The sequence below is a fragment of the Lycium barbarum genome, chromosome 7, assembly GCF_019175385.1.
Source record: "Lycium barbarum isolate Lr01 chromosome 7, ASM1917538v2, whole genome shotgun sequence".
Lineage (NCBI taxonomy): Eukaryota > Viridiplantae > Streptophyta > Magnoliopsida > Solanales > Solanaceae > Lycium > Lycium barbarum.
Genome location: NC_083343.1, coordinates 45636739 through 45652260, shown reverse-complemented (window position 1 = coordinate 45652260; position 15522 = coordinate 45636739). Strand labels below are relative to the sequence as shown.

At 39.3% G+C, this 15522-nt stretch overlaps 1 pseudogene; it reads left to right on the top strand.

The window, feature by feature from the left end:
- Window positions 1–8118: 8118 nt before the first annotated feature.
- LOC132604837 (5S ribosomal RNA) lies at window positions 8119–8237 on the top strand (annotated as a pseudogene).
- The last annotated feature ends 7285 nt before the right edge of the window (window positions 8238–15522 follow it).

The window sequence follows — 15522 nt, the reverse complement described above, 5'->3', positions numbered from 1 at the left end:
TTGTGTGTAGTGGTGTGGCCGTGTGGTTGTGGTATAATATGGAGGAGAACGAGTCAATTTTATATAGTGCTTTGATTGTCGTTATGTTGCGGATTCTTTGTGTTAATGATTATCTATGACCCTTAGCAAAGTTGAAATGGTGGAGACTTGCTTTAGAAGTTAAACGAATGGAATGTAATGTTTCTTTGTATGGATGAAAGACTATATGATTAGTGTGATGTTGTTGGAACGTATACATGAGCTCGTTATTGATTTTATTGAAGTTGGACGGTTTTTGAAAAAAAAAAGTAGTGAATTGTTTGAATATGGAAGTTGCTAGTGTAGTCGTTGAATTCATATCGATAGTTTAGCCGGGTTTGAATTCCCGGATTGTGATTGATGCGAATTTGAATATGTTGAATGTCGAGGATGGTATAATTACAGAGGAAATGCTTCCAAAATTTCGGTAGCCAAGTGTTTCCTTAAGATTCTAACTCAAAGTGTACTAATGAAAGTTTTGGTAAAAATGACCAATTCGCAGATTTCGACGACATTGTGACGTGAATTTGGAGTAGCTAAAGGAGCGGAAAGAGGTATGTAAGGCTTCACCCTTTTTTCTATGGCATGTCTTAACTAAAAGAAGTCGGGTACGAGCCTCGGGGACAACCCTAATCCCCGGAATCCGCACCTAAAGTTTTCAACTTTTCGTTCAATTGAATTGAAGTAGAAAGTGTGCAAAATGTTGAAAAGACCTTCTAGACCCCTATAACTTGCCTAAGTGTGACCCGATTACCCTAAGACTCATACAAGTAACGTTATGACACGTAATATGGGTAAATTGTATACGCTACCTCATCCGGCCCGAGGTGGGCCCGTTACTCTCGAATCTTTCTATAGCCTTGGTTGACGTACTTGAAGTGAATCCAAAGGGGGCCTCTGATCCCTATTTCGTCACCAAGTGATAAGTACTATGGCTACTCCAACGAGAGTGTTTCTATGACGATAATGATAACGGCAATGTCAGATAAGAGAAGGTAGCTATGATAAGTACGACCGGAATGATCCTACGACCGAAATCTCTAAGCTAAGGATCTAATGTTATATGAAATTGATAAACTAATTTCTAAATCGTATTTATATTTCCTAGTTATAACTTTATTTTCTAAGACTCCCAAAACCTATGACTGTCATCTAAAATGCCTACGATTTGATTTTTGGTTACTGTAACATTATTCTCCGTTGATAGTCTCACCTTAAAATACTTGTTCCTTCAAGGTGAGACAAAGCTATCACTAGCATTCCGTAAAGTAATCGGAGATCAACGACCTTATGTCACTCTGATGGATATATGATTTTCCTTGGCTCTCTTGTGTGCCTATATGATATATGTATATAAAACGGGTATACGTGTATGGATATATATATATATAAGATAAAGTAATTGTATATGAGACAGGTATATGCATAAAAGATGAGTAAATGTATATGTATGTGTATATGGGGAAAAGGGAAGGGCCACTGTGATATCACCACCTGATCAGCTGGATTCCATCCGGGACGCGGGATGCCCGGACGCGGGATATGGGATGAGCCGTACGCGGCGTGTGTCTATATATATATAATGTGTGATACATATGTGATGTACTATGTTGGGTCATCGTTGGGGAGGGGGTTGGGAGAGCCGATTGTATTCGGCGTCCGGAAACGTGAGCAAAAGATACCGTTACTGAAACGTACTGTTTTATTTCTGTACACGAGAATAAGTAATATGAAAATGTTGATTCCTATGCCTATGAAAAGAAACGTTTCAAAGACGGAAAGGCAAGTCTACATGACAGCCGGCCCGAAAAGGGGCCTCCCTATGTACAGGTTACGTTCTTGCCTCGTTATACGCGCTATGACTCCGTGATATTATTATTGATCGCACTCTATGTTACTGCTTGCATTGTTTTCCATGCCTTACATACTCGGTACATTATTCGTACTGACGTCCCTTCTTGTGGACGCTGCGTTCATGCCGCGCAGGTCAGCAGGTATACGGACCGGGTTTCTAGGGCTCTATCTGCAGCATTGTACAGCGCTCCAGTCGTTCTGGAGCTTCATATCATTGCTACTATTTTGTGTATGTATTTTCGGGCGCGACAGTACTCGGCCCTTTCTATGTATAAATGTACTATGTTTAGAGGCTCGTAGACAGATATACAAAGTCAGTTATGTACAGTTTAATGTATTTTATTCTGAATGGTTCGCGCTCCGGTGTGACGCGATATTAGAAAGATTACTGCTAATGTTAATATGGGAAAAAAAATATGGCACTGTTTATGCAGGATAACCAAGGGGTGCTCGGTACAAGTATCGGGTACTCGTCACGGCCCTAGTCAGGTCGTGACAGCTGCGTTTCATGCCTGCAGGTACAGAAACTCAGTTTGGTGATCCCCCAGCTTAGGACTGCTACTTAGCTGCTTGGAGAGTTCCATTGTTTTGGAGCTTGAGTCATTTTGGTACAGATCATTTTGGTATAGACTTATGCATATTCAAGGGTACGGTGAAGCCCTGTACGGCCATGTTTCACTGTTACACTCTTAGAGGTCTTTAGAGATATGTGGGTTGTGTATATGGTTTGGTCAGCTATACAGATGTAGATCGTTTTGGATATTGCCGCGTACAGCTACAACCTTGTCGACTTGCATATTTTGTTATGTATGGTTAAATGTGACTCCTCAGGAGAAAGGTTCATTCGGATATATGCCATTATGAGTCTATAGAATGCTTTTGCAGATTTCCACATTGTCTTTAGTATCAGTCTTACTATATCTAACAGGTTCGTATACGAGTGTCCAAATCGGGCACTAGTCATGGCCCATCGATTTGAGTCGTGACAGAAGTGGTATCAGAGCAGGTCATCCTCGGAGTGTCTACAGACCGTGTCCGGTAGAGTCCTATTTATGGGTGTGAAGCCAGCCGTTATATCCCGTATTTTTGAACGTCGGATTATTTGTAAGCTGAGGTGGGGCCCACACGTCAAGATTTTTTTTTGGAACATGTGACAAGCTATATGAATCACATATGTAAAGTTAAACACAACTCATGAAGGACCCTTGGGCCAAATCAAAGTGGAAGCCCTCCAAACGAATATTTTTAAGAAAACGTTTCCGGGTGACCTGACTTGGAGGGGCAAAACCGGTATTATAAGTTTGGAATTTGGAAAAATACCAAGAGATAGAAGTTATAGATAATTGAATTAGCTTTCCAACCATAGGTCGTAGGTTCCTAGGTGAAGTCGGTACAAGGAGATATGGACGTTTTAAGAACGAAAGGTCAGTGGGCTATGCCCAACTCGGGACCCACCGGTTTGGCCTAAGAAAAATGAAAAGAAAAAAAAATGAGGCCCAAGTTTAAGAGGGTGGCCGGCCAAAGCCATGGCCCAAACCCACCAAAAAATTAATGAATTTTCCATGTGTTAAAATAGATGAAAGGGACCATATATTTATCACTTTATCCATTAGAATTTTCAAGAAACACAAAGATGAAGAACAAAAACAAAAGGCCATTTCGGCCAAGACCCATGGAAATTGAGTACCTTAAATCTTGTTCCAAAAATTGTTTTCTTGTAGTATTCCTACCAATTCAAGTACCCTCTACAACGTGGTATGATTATTTCGGAAGATGGTTCATCCGTTTCATCGTTTCCGCACTTTGGTTAAGTGAAGAAGATTGGAGAAAAAGGTAAGAATTCATTCCATGTTATTATGTTATGAAGGTTTGTTTGTGTTGTAGTATGTAGAAATGAGTAGAAAGTATGGAAATATGGAAGTTTGCAAAGTGGGTATGTAAGTTGGCATGTAGCCGTGTGTGAATGTATGTTATATACATATGGTGAGTTGAATTTATGTTGTATTCTAGTTGTGAGTATGATGGAATTCATATTGAGAATGAAAGTTGAATGAATTTGGTTGAAGTTGGAAATATAGGTATTGGCCGTGTGGTATATGGAGATTAGAATGGGAATGAATTAATTTTGTTTAATATGTTGGTTGTGTTGTTGTGATCCTTATAGTGTAAAGGAAGGTAATATGATTTAAGTTGGCATTGAAATGGAATGTAAAAGATTATGTCATTATAATATGATTTTATGATATTGTGGAAATGAAGTCGTTAAGGTGTAAATTATGATGATTGTTGATGAAGTTGGAAGATAGAAACATGTTATGAAAATGTTTGTTAAAGATTAGAAGTTTTGGTGGAATTATGACTTTGGTGGAAAGTTTGTATATTGTGTATATCTTGTGAATATTTTGTGGAATTGATATGAAATGCTTCCAAATTATATTGTGATGATCTTGATTAATGATGAATGTGAAACCCTTGAGATTTGTTTGGAAATTTGAAGTTGAAATGGAAGTATCGCACTATGTTAGAAAGGGAACTAGTTGTGCCATATTGTGTCTTGTAGTTATTGTTGTTGTTGTTAGTGTTGTTATTGGGTTGTTGTTGATTGTTTTGGCCGAGTTGAATTCTCGGGGATGCTATATGTATAGGGGAAATGCTGCCCAAATTTCTGTAGAAAAGTGTTGATTTGATATTTAAGTCCTAAAGTCTTAGGGTTAACATTTGGTAAATGTGACCATTTGTAGATTTTGGACGAAACGGGAAGTGAACTTGGAAAGGCGTAAAAAGCATAAAAGGTATGTAAAGCTATCCCAATTATTCTTTTGGCATGTCCTAGATGTACTAGGATCGGATTCGAGCCTCAGGAAATATTCTGTCTTTCGGAATCCGCGTTTCAAATTGTCCCTTTTTCATTCACTGGAATTGAACCCTATAAGTATGCTTTGTTAAAGAATTGTGTAAACTTCCGCAAATTGTCTAGAAAGTTATGAATGTCCCTAGGACCTCCGTAGGTGACTCCATAAGCTTAATATACGTAATTTGAGCCCACCGCTTCGGTTGTCCCGAGGTGGGCCCACTATTTCCGACTTTACCCTTTTTGTGTTATAACTTAATTTCAAGCGGTTCTAAAGGAAACGCCTTAACTACTCTTCTAACTACCAATGATATTTATTCTAAATACTTTATTGAATCTCTGTAAAGGTATTATATTTTATGTCTCATTTAGTCTCCCACTATTCCCGCTTTGCCTTTTAGTGTACTATTGCCTTATTTTCGAACAATATAAAATGAAACGTTTTAACTATCCTTTTAACTACTAAGGAAAATTGTTTTAATGATTCCCTCGAGTCTGGTAAACTATTTTGGAATATGAAAATGATCCCTGAAGGATTATTCTTCCGTAACTCATTATGACATACGACATACACTTACTATGATTCTGTCCGATTTCATTGGTTTGATTTGTCATCCGATATGCCTCATTGAGTCTCTAGAAATATATGGTATTTTTATTGCATTTAGTTTCTCACTACTCCATTCGTGGATGCCTCAATGTTTCCCCCACTGAGCCCGGGCCAGGATATGTTGTCAAGCGTATTCCACTGCATTGTTCGCCGTGCCTCGATGTGAGGGGGCAGGTATATATGTACATGGGTTGTGGAGTATGCTGTGCCATGTACACACATTCTGATATGATATGATCTGATATGGCCATCTGATATGATATGTTATGTTACGGGGTTATCCCCTATTCTGCTCCTTATGTGTGGTGGCACCAGCGTCGGGGGGTGGCCACATTCTGTTTGCCGAGTCCCTTGGCAGGGGTCGGATATGATATGGTATATGTTTCTGTACACACTCCTCATGTTATGAAAATATGTATTTGATACTTCGAATGTTACACTCACTGCTCTGTAAGTTCTGTTTCGGTTATGATCTTGTTCCGTAATGGGACCAGGTACGACATATGTTTTCAGCGAATACTATTTATGCTATATGATCAGCATTTTGCTAATCTGGATATTCAGTTCATTTTCTGTATCTTCTGCTTCGATTATGACTTTGTTTACTACGTTCCGTGCTTTACATACTCAGTACATATTTCGTACTGACCCCCTTCCTTCGGGGGCTGCGTTTTCATGCCGCGCAGGTACAGACGACAGATTTGCTGACCCGCCTGCCTAGGACATCTATTCTGCTATTTTGGGAGTGTTCTTTTGTCCAGAGCCTATATGTTGGTACAGTCTGCTGCTATTGTATATATGTATGCTATTCAGGGGTATGACGGGGCTCTGTCCCGTCTTATGATTCTGTTATAATCTGTAGAGGTCTGTAGACATACTTGTGTGGGTTTTGTATATGTTTTGGGATGATATGATCTGTGACAGCCTTATCGGCTACCATGTACTATGTCGGTTCATTTATGATGATTACTAACGCCAATTGACTTTTACATTTAAAAATATTCTGCTGATATGCTAGTCTGGGGTTATTGGGTACGTTTGGGTGTCCAGCACGGACACTAGTCGCGGCCTACGGAGTTGGGTCGTTACACAGCCACACTTACAAATAGGAGGCTGCAGGGCATTTAGGAATCATTGACCTTTCTTTCTATCTTAGAGCGTGCGATAAGAGTCAAGTCATAGGAAATGAAATTCCTTGGACTAACCCTTAATTTCAGCGGAAAAATGGTGTTGATAAAGGAAGAGGATGATGATATTGGGATTACAGAGGTAAGTCACTTTGTTGAAATTATGTCATCAAGATGTGCATCTTCTAATAAATCGGTCATAATCATGATAAGCTGATTGTATAGTAAAGCAGGGGGAATTAGTTGCCGGTATAATTCAATGATAAGTTCAGTTGTAAGATTGCAGACGACAGAAGTTGAAGGAATCAGTACAGAGGTAAGTAATGGTAAAAGGGATTATAAGTAAGACATGGTAAGAATGTTACAAGTATTATTGAAATGTATAGCCAACGAATGGAAGAGAAAGTGACTAGGGAAATATACAAGGAGGATTGATAAAAGTTCAAGTATCTTCCGAGTTGTGACGCATGAGGTAAGTTTCGTCATCTTTGCATTTCTGTTGGATATTGAGAGCCCGGTGAGGCTAAGGTGTGTTACGCATGTATATATTTGACCCTGTAAGGCATTACATGTATTTTCTGGGCTGCGTGCAGGATTTGGATAGTAAGAAGTATAGGGGAAACTCTGTCAAAATTTTCCTAAAATTTAGGGACGAGGGCGAAGGATTTAAGAGATAACAAAGATTATACGTTTATGATTGCTACGAATTGATTAAAGGGAAAGTATAGGACATGTTGATATGGGATGATAAAATAAAGATGACGCTACAAGTGGACATCGGGCATCAATTATTAGAATCAAAAGTACTATTCTGGCTGGACAGATAGTTGGGCACATCACTACTTCGAGTATCCCCATGAATTTCGATCGAGAATGGCAATGAAATACAACACTATAAGGTAAAACCTTTAAGGGGGGGGGGGGGGGGAACAAGTAAGCTCGAGTACGAGCACAAGGACTGACTAATGTATTAGAGGAATTATGACACCCGACAATGGGGCAATCGAAAAGTAATAGGGAGTTATGAAGAAAGATGAGCTAAGGAAATGCAAGGAGAAGCCATGAAAGTTGACGGAGATAAGATCGTAAAAAAAGGATTCAAGGATATTGCGTTGGTCGAAACAAGCTAGTTGCAATGAACCCTCGTGAAATTTCAAGCCGCTAGTTATATCAATTGCGAGAGTATATGACATAGAACCATAGAAACAATCGCCATGATGAGATGGCTAATAGAATGGTGCAAGCACAATGAGGAGGATACTTCGCTCTACAGCCCTCCAGATCGAGAGGAGGACAGACCGGCTATAGGTTTATGAGTCTTTTATTGGAACTTCTTATGTGCGTACAACTATTGCAGGATACCATTTATAGTTGACAAATGGAAGTTTTGAAGGGACCGATAACCAAAGTATTTATAGATAACTGCGGCTAAGATGTTTTACCGCTAGAAGGAATCTTAACATTTAGGATTGGAAAGCAGTTGTATATGTTGATTGATGGCTTGTCATAGGGAGTTTCATAGGCTAAGATAGCATTTGCTTCGTCGGAAGAGTAAGGAATCCTTTTAATCTGGAGGGAGATGCATTACGAGAATTTATAGGAATCCATTAGAATTTCATCTTGTTCTAGGTTATGTGATAAAGGTCACACAGTAGGGTGGATGCGATCATACCAGCACTAACACACCGGATCCCATTAGCATTCCAAGGTTAAGCGTGCTAGGGTGAGAGTAATACTAGGATGGGTGACCCCCTGGGAAGTGTACTAAAAGTCTTACAAATTCAGAGATAAGGGACAAATGAGAAGCTAGAGTGGCCTAAGGGAAATTGGAGTATGCGGAGTGGTTGGAAACCTTAAGAGGTCGCGAAGGACAGGGCGGACTAGATCGGTGGCCAGAAAGAAGGTGCATCACAGTTCTAGAATTAGGATGAGTTCAAATAGTATTTGGAGATACTTTGTAAGTGGGGGGGGTTAGTAACCACATATATGTATAGGTATGATATCCCATATGTGACCGCGCCCAATTGGTATGTGTGTCCCAGTAACCGGCGTTGCTATATACTGAAGGGATTAATCGAACAGGGTAGAGGAGTTCATGTAGCAAATTCTACAAGATAAGTTGATGCTATTTTCACTACAAGTTAGAATTGGAAAGCCCTAATGCAATAACACCAGGAAAAGGAAGAAAGTGAGTATATAGAAAGTAAAAGGATTAGAATGTCTTAAGTGTAAGGAACGAGGGAGAGTGAAGTTTCCAAGAGGGACTATGGGCAAGGCAAGGGACTATTTGAATGAGATTCGAAGGAAGGCATGCGAAAGGGATAAAGTGTGGTAGTATGGAAACAAAAGATGAATGCGTAAGGTTAGAGAACAAGCTTCGATAAGTGGGACTAAAGGATAGTAATCACCAATAGGGATGGAAGGTAAGAGAAAGAATGATCAGGCCTTGCAACGATGCTAAGAGATTTCCATCTCTCGAGAGGTATATGAAGGGATAAATGTCTAGTCATATTGACACGGTTGCCTCGGACACGGAGGAGCCTTCCGAAAAGATGGTTTAAGAATAGAACGGATTTGTGCATTTAAAAGAACATTTCATGGACTTCAGGATGGAAAGAAGAGAGTATAATCCAGGGATTTCATGATACGAACAAGAAGTGGCAGAACACTGGAAGAACTACAACGCATAGGTAGGACGCAAATAAGTAGTCAAGGAAAATTTCGGATAAATGAGCTAAGTGAATAAAATGATTGATAGTGGAGGTGGAAGAGTGTAGCATATTAACTCTCAATGATATATTGTAGATGCAAAGTCAAACCGGAAACTCAGAGTAAGAAGAATTTCAGTGATAATAGTTATGGAGAAAGACGAGGGATAAAAAGAGCAAACTGTGACCAAACGCTCCGTAAAATGTTTTGATGGATTCCACTATTCCCGTTAGCCCGTTGATTCGGGAAATGCTCAGTCATAAAAGGTGAAAGTAGAATGGCCTTAAACAAGGAAGTGAGAATGGATCTGTAATGCATAAGCGCTTCGTCTAAATGCAAAACCCTCGACTAGCAGAAAGAAAAAAATGGGTCAAGCTATACGATGAGAGAACTCCGGTATTATGAGAGACCAAATGAGTTGGAAGATCGTTAGGGTTGGCCAATGACTACCGGTACTCGGGAGTTATTAGTGTGTAAGAACACCCTTAAAAAAGGGGGAAGAGCAGATCTAATTCTGGAAGGAGGTGTAGCGTTGTCAAAAGTCCAAAGAAAGAAAGATGTTAGCTTAAAGAGGCCAAGACTCGGGACGTAATGGCATATCAAGAATGTATTAAGAGGGAGCAGAAATGAATTAAAGATAAGCAAACCACAAGCAAGTATGAAAAAGGATTTACGATGGATCAAGAAATACTTCATGCGGACGTGAGATATGATTTCCAGGCCCGGCATATTCTAAAGAGTAATAAAGAGAGGGAGAAAGGTCTTCAAAATAATTTCACAAAGAATGATGGAAAGGGTGATGAACACAAAGGGCGCCACAGCCGGGAGCTACCCATTAGTAGGGAGACAAGAAGTGAAAAAAATAGAAGAGTACTTGCAAGACAACGAGCGATTATGGCATGATAAATCAAGACTACGATGAAGGAAACAAGACGAGCGCGGGATACGAGTTGATATCCGATTATGTACATAAGGACAAAGAGGTGATGTAGTGCATAGATGAGTCCAATGAAAGAGTACAGAGAGCGGGATGAAACTGACCAATGTATAGTATAAAGATACGGCGATCGGATTCTAAGAGGAAGGCAACGAACCAACGGAGATGCTGTGGGTTGTAAACTACAACATTGGAGGACGAATGTTTTTAAGGGGGGAAGGATGTTACTCCCCGAAAAATTTCGTGTTACCAGGACTGTAGACGGCTTAGTATGAGCTCAAGGGAGAGCAAAGTTATACAAGGATTTGGGATGAAGATTATATGATTTGAGTATAAGAATATATATATATATATATATATATATGACATTTGGAGACCGTATGAAGTAAATCAGTTAACACGTCACTTGATGAATAGCCCTTATAACTGTAGGTTAAGATGGGGCCCACACGTCGGACATTTATAAAGGACATATGAAAAGTGATATGAGCAGTACATGGTAAGTTTAGCATGTCTTAAAAAGGACCTTAAGCCAAATATGTGCATAAGCCCTCCAAAAGGATAATTTAAGGATACGTTTTCGGATGATCTGATTTGGAGGTGCCAAAACGCTATTATAGGTTTGGAATTGGGAAACACACCAAAAATGAAAGTTGTAGATAATTGAAAGAGATTTCCAACCATAGGTCGTGGGACCTCATACGATATCGGGATCAAGCGTTATGACCATTTTAAGATAAAAACTCCAAGCTGCCAAATGGCTTCCGCGGGTCCCACTTGAGAAGGTCGGTGGAACCGACTTAGGAGGGGTATAAATACCACATTAAATCCATTTTTTCAGCATTTTACCTTCTCAAAAGTCCTAGAAACTTCTCAGCACAACCCCCAAATATTTATAGCCCATTAAATCAAGAATGTAACAAGATTACACCAAACTAGTCCATGAAAGGTGATTGTTCTAGCTTCTACTTGATGTTGTGGTAAGTTTGGCGTTGAAGAAAGTTGGTGTGGCTGAGTTTCTTCAAGTATAAGGTATGTTCTTAAATCTATCTCTTATGTTGAGTTGGGTTGATTTGAAGATTTAGCAATTCTTAAAAGTGAAAATAGTTATGGAGGAAAGATCATAAAGTGTTGTGTTGTAGTTGTTGTATTTATGGACTGTTTTGAGCATGTTGTGGCCATGTGGCTGGGCTGATTTACATGTATAGAGATGGTATGTAATGTTGTTGGTGTGTTGATGAGATTATGCTCCTTGATTAGGAATAAAGGAAGTGTATATTGTTGTTGTATGTTGAAAAACATCGTGTGGGATGTTTATGGAATATATTTGTATGGATAATAGTGTTGTTGATGTTGGTATTGTTGTTGTTGTTGTTGGTTGCTGAATTGGGATTGCGGGCTAAGCATGTAAACAGGGGAGATGCTGTCCGATTTTTGGCGGAATATAGAGTAGTTTGACTTGAAAGTTTAGTATAAGTATACTATGATGAGTTTAATGATAGTGTGAATCCTCTTAAATGTAGACTCACGAATTCAGATGAATAAGTGTGGATAACTGGAGGTTGAACAGGTATGTTAAGGCTCGTCCCTTTCTTTCAAAGGCATGATTCCTAGGGTATGATTTCATAAATGTTTCCGTAACCTTATTGTTTTCAAAAGGTAAAAGGCCATGGTTCTTAAAGCTTCTCATGATGTCGAGGATAAGAATGATTTCACGATGGTGACAATAATAATGAAGATTTTGTGTTTTAAGAACTCAAGTTTATGATTTCAAAGCGAATACGAGAATGTGGAGCTACTTCTAGATTTTCTCAATTTTATTCATTGATGATGACTCTACTTCTAAAGGCTTCAAGGTGTATGTAAAGCTATCCCTTCTTTCTTTTTGGCATGAATTACATAAAACGAGCGAACGATGAGCATTCATGACTCCAATAAAATCTAGTTCTCTGTGGTACTTGACATGACAGTTGTGTTTAATTCTCAAGTGTTGGTTCATTCTAATTATTCTATCGAGTCTCAAATGATGATTCAGTTTGTACATGATTGCTCCTAATATTCTATTCATGCACATTGTTATGGCCTCACTTCACCGAGTTCCTCACTAGAGGGCCGGGTACGTATTCGCGCATATTGTTAATGTATCACTTCACCGAGTCCCGGGCAGGGTACGTATTCGTGCACAGTTTCATTGCATTGTTCACCGAGTCCCTCACTAGAGGGCCGGGTATGTATATTATATATATGTTATCGGGTCCCATAATGGGCTGGGTACACTATATATTTTACTGAGTCCCATAATGGGCCAGGTATGTTATATATTTTATCGAGTCCCATAATGGGCCGGGTACGCTATATATTTCACCGAGTCCCATAATGGGCCGGGTACGGTATATATGTATATGACTTCATTCATCGAGTCCCATAATGGGCCGGTATATGCATGACTCTCATCTCATAAGGCACAGACGTATTGGTATCTTGGATTATCATACTCGTCTCCTGTCATTGTTTTACTCAGTCATGATCTTCCTTATTGTACTTCATGCTTTACATACTCAATACATTTTCCGTACTGACCCCCTTTCTTCGGGGGCTGCGTTTCATGCCCGCAGGTAAAAATACTCAGTTTGATGATCCTTCAGCTTAGGATTGCTACTCAGCTGCTTGGAGAGCTCCATTGTTCCGGAGCTTGAGTCATTTTGGTACAGATCCTTTTGGTATAGACTTATGCATATTCAAGGGTACGGCGAAGCCCTGTACCGCCATGTTTCACTGTTATACTCTTAGAGGTCTGTAGACATATGTGGGTTGTGTATATGGTTTGGTCAGCTATACAAATGTAGATCGTTTTGGATATTGCCGCGTACAGTGGCAGTGATGTGGCGTGATTTTACACTACAATTGATGCTTTTTAACTATAAGTTTTACTTGTTTTTAAGCAAGTCTATGTCATTTTACGTAGTTTTTGTCATGTTTCAGGTAATACGAGGTCCCTAGAGCCTAAGTATGGAAAACAAGCAAAAAAGTTGCAAAACTGGAAATAACTGGAGGTTCTGTAAATTATTGGCGAAATATTGCTCTGCGCGGTCGCGCAGTAAGTTCACGCGTTCGCGGTCACGCGCGTCCGTGACTCTGCGCGAACGCGCAGTAAGTTCACGCGTTCGCGGTCACGCGCGTCCGTGACTCTGCGCGATCGCGATACTTCTTCACGCGTTCGCGACATACAAACAAAGCAATTGCACGCGATCGCGCAGTGACGTGGAGCGATCGCACTGAAGGTTTTTCGGGAATTTTCGACCAGAACCTGGGATTTGACGATTTCTTCCATTCCAGTTCATATAAATAGAAAATTAGGGCAAAACATCAGATATCTTTGGCAGCTTGGAGGCTAGGGTTCCTACAAAAATGTTCTCTCTTCTTTTTAATCCTTGTTGATGGAAATCTCTTGGTGACAATTAAGATTGATACTCTTGTTGTGCTTATTTATTCATTTGCATTGTTCTTAATCAAGTAAGTTTTTGCTATTTTAATTATTCTTGTTCATGAATGTTTTCAATGGAATAGCTAACCTTTGAACTCGCCCATTTACTTTGTTTGAAACTCGGAAGAGGAAGAACGGGGTTGGGATAGAATAATTAACATAAATTTGGGGCGTTAACCCTCATCTAATGGAAGTTGACCTAGGAATAGGCAATACCACTTGTAGCCATATTCGGGTGTTCTTAATGCTCCTAATTGCTTGAGGGATCTTCAATTGGGTAGTCTAGTTAATCTTCGGAAGAAGTTAATTTAGAGTCATTATCCGAGGCTAAATAACATAAACTTGCTATTATTTATAATTCGTGAAATAGATTGGATCGTTACTTGAGAAGTAGTTTCCTTTATTCCATTCTTGTTTCCATTGATCAATTTACTTGCTTTCTAGATTAGAATTTATATTTCCATATTTTATCAAAACCTTATCAAAAACCACCATTGATGCGTTCGGACATAGCTATTGTTAGTGATAATTCCTAATCTGCTTAAATCGCCTACATATTGTTCTATGTGGGATTCGACCCCAACCTTGTTGGGTTACTATATTTGACAACGTCCGCCTTATACTATTAATAGGTGTAATTTGAGCGTATCAAATTTTGGCGCCGCTGCTGGGGAACAATTGGTGTATTTTGGCTAATCTAGGAAATAAGCTAACTTGCTTTGATCCGAACCTGTGAATATTTGTGTAGTTGTTATCTGTGTTTTTATTTTTCTTTAAAAATAAAAATAAAAATGGCATCTTGGAATGAAAATGGGTTTGATGGTTGTAATCCATATTTTGATGACCCATGTCCATATTGTGGAGGACCCCACTTTTGGCAAGATTGTGAATATGCTCCCGGGAGAGAGATGTGTGCACCGTCTCATTCCTATGATGAGAGTGTTTGTAATATATGTGGTGGTCAAGGTGGACATTGGGGTGATTGTCCAAATTATTTTGTTTCCCCTCCCCCAAGTTGTTCTAACGAAAATGCTAGTTGTGATTTTGAGTTTGACAGGGACAACAACATGACAAATGAAGGCATTATGGCAATGCTCCAAACATACTTAGATCGAGAAGCTAAAATGGAGGAAGAGCGAAAGCTCCTCCAACAATCCATTTTAAAAAATGGAGAAGCCATAAAAAGAATGAATGAGTCATTTGAGGATGCCAGTTCCTCAATTGTCATGGAAATGTCGACTCCTCAAAATGAAATGGTTGAAGAAGAGATTTCAAGTTTACAAGATGAACCCAAAAATTCTTGTGACCACGACGAGAGTTGTGAAATTGAAGAAATGGTTCAACTTGAAGAAAATGAGCTACGTCATAAAGAAGAAATCTCCAATTCTCGAAAAGAGGAAATTGAGGAAATGTTGAATGACATTATGGCGCGAAATGAAAAATATGGGAAGATTGTGGCCAATTGGTGGGAAGTAGTTCAACATGGAGATGATGAAACTATCCAAAACATGGATTTCACCATGTTAGGATTTTTACAAGCTTTGGACGATTCTCACTATGAAGAAAAACTTGACAAAGAGGAAATTTTGAGCCAAGATTGGCTAATGAATCAAGCTCAACAACTTGAAGCCTATGGAAATCACCGTGAAGGCTTTTCACGGATGATGGAAGAATATCGAAAAATGCATGTTGAGCAAAGTCAAGAAATGGAGTCACTTGAAATTGCTATCCAAAAATTGGAGGCCGAATTGAATGCAAAGATTGAGGAATGTAACACTCAATATCAAAAGGCCATGGATAGTAGTTTTAAGTTGGTTTCCAATGAAGAAGTGGTCACTATTGATTTTCAAGAGCTAATGATAAATTACCAACCAACAAATCCAAAAATAGTGAATGATGCCGAGATTGAAGAAATGATACTAGAGTTGCATA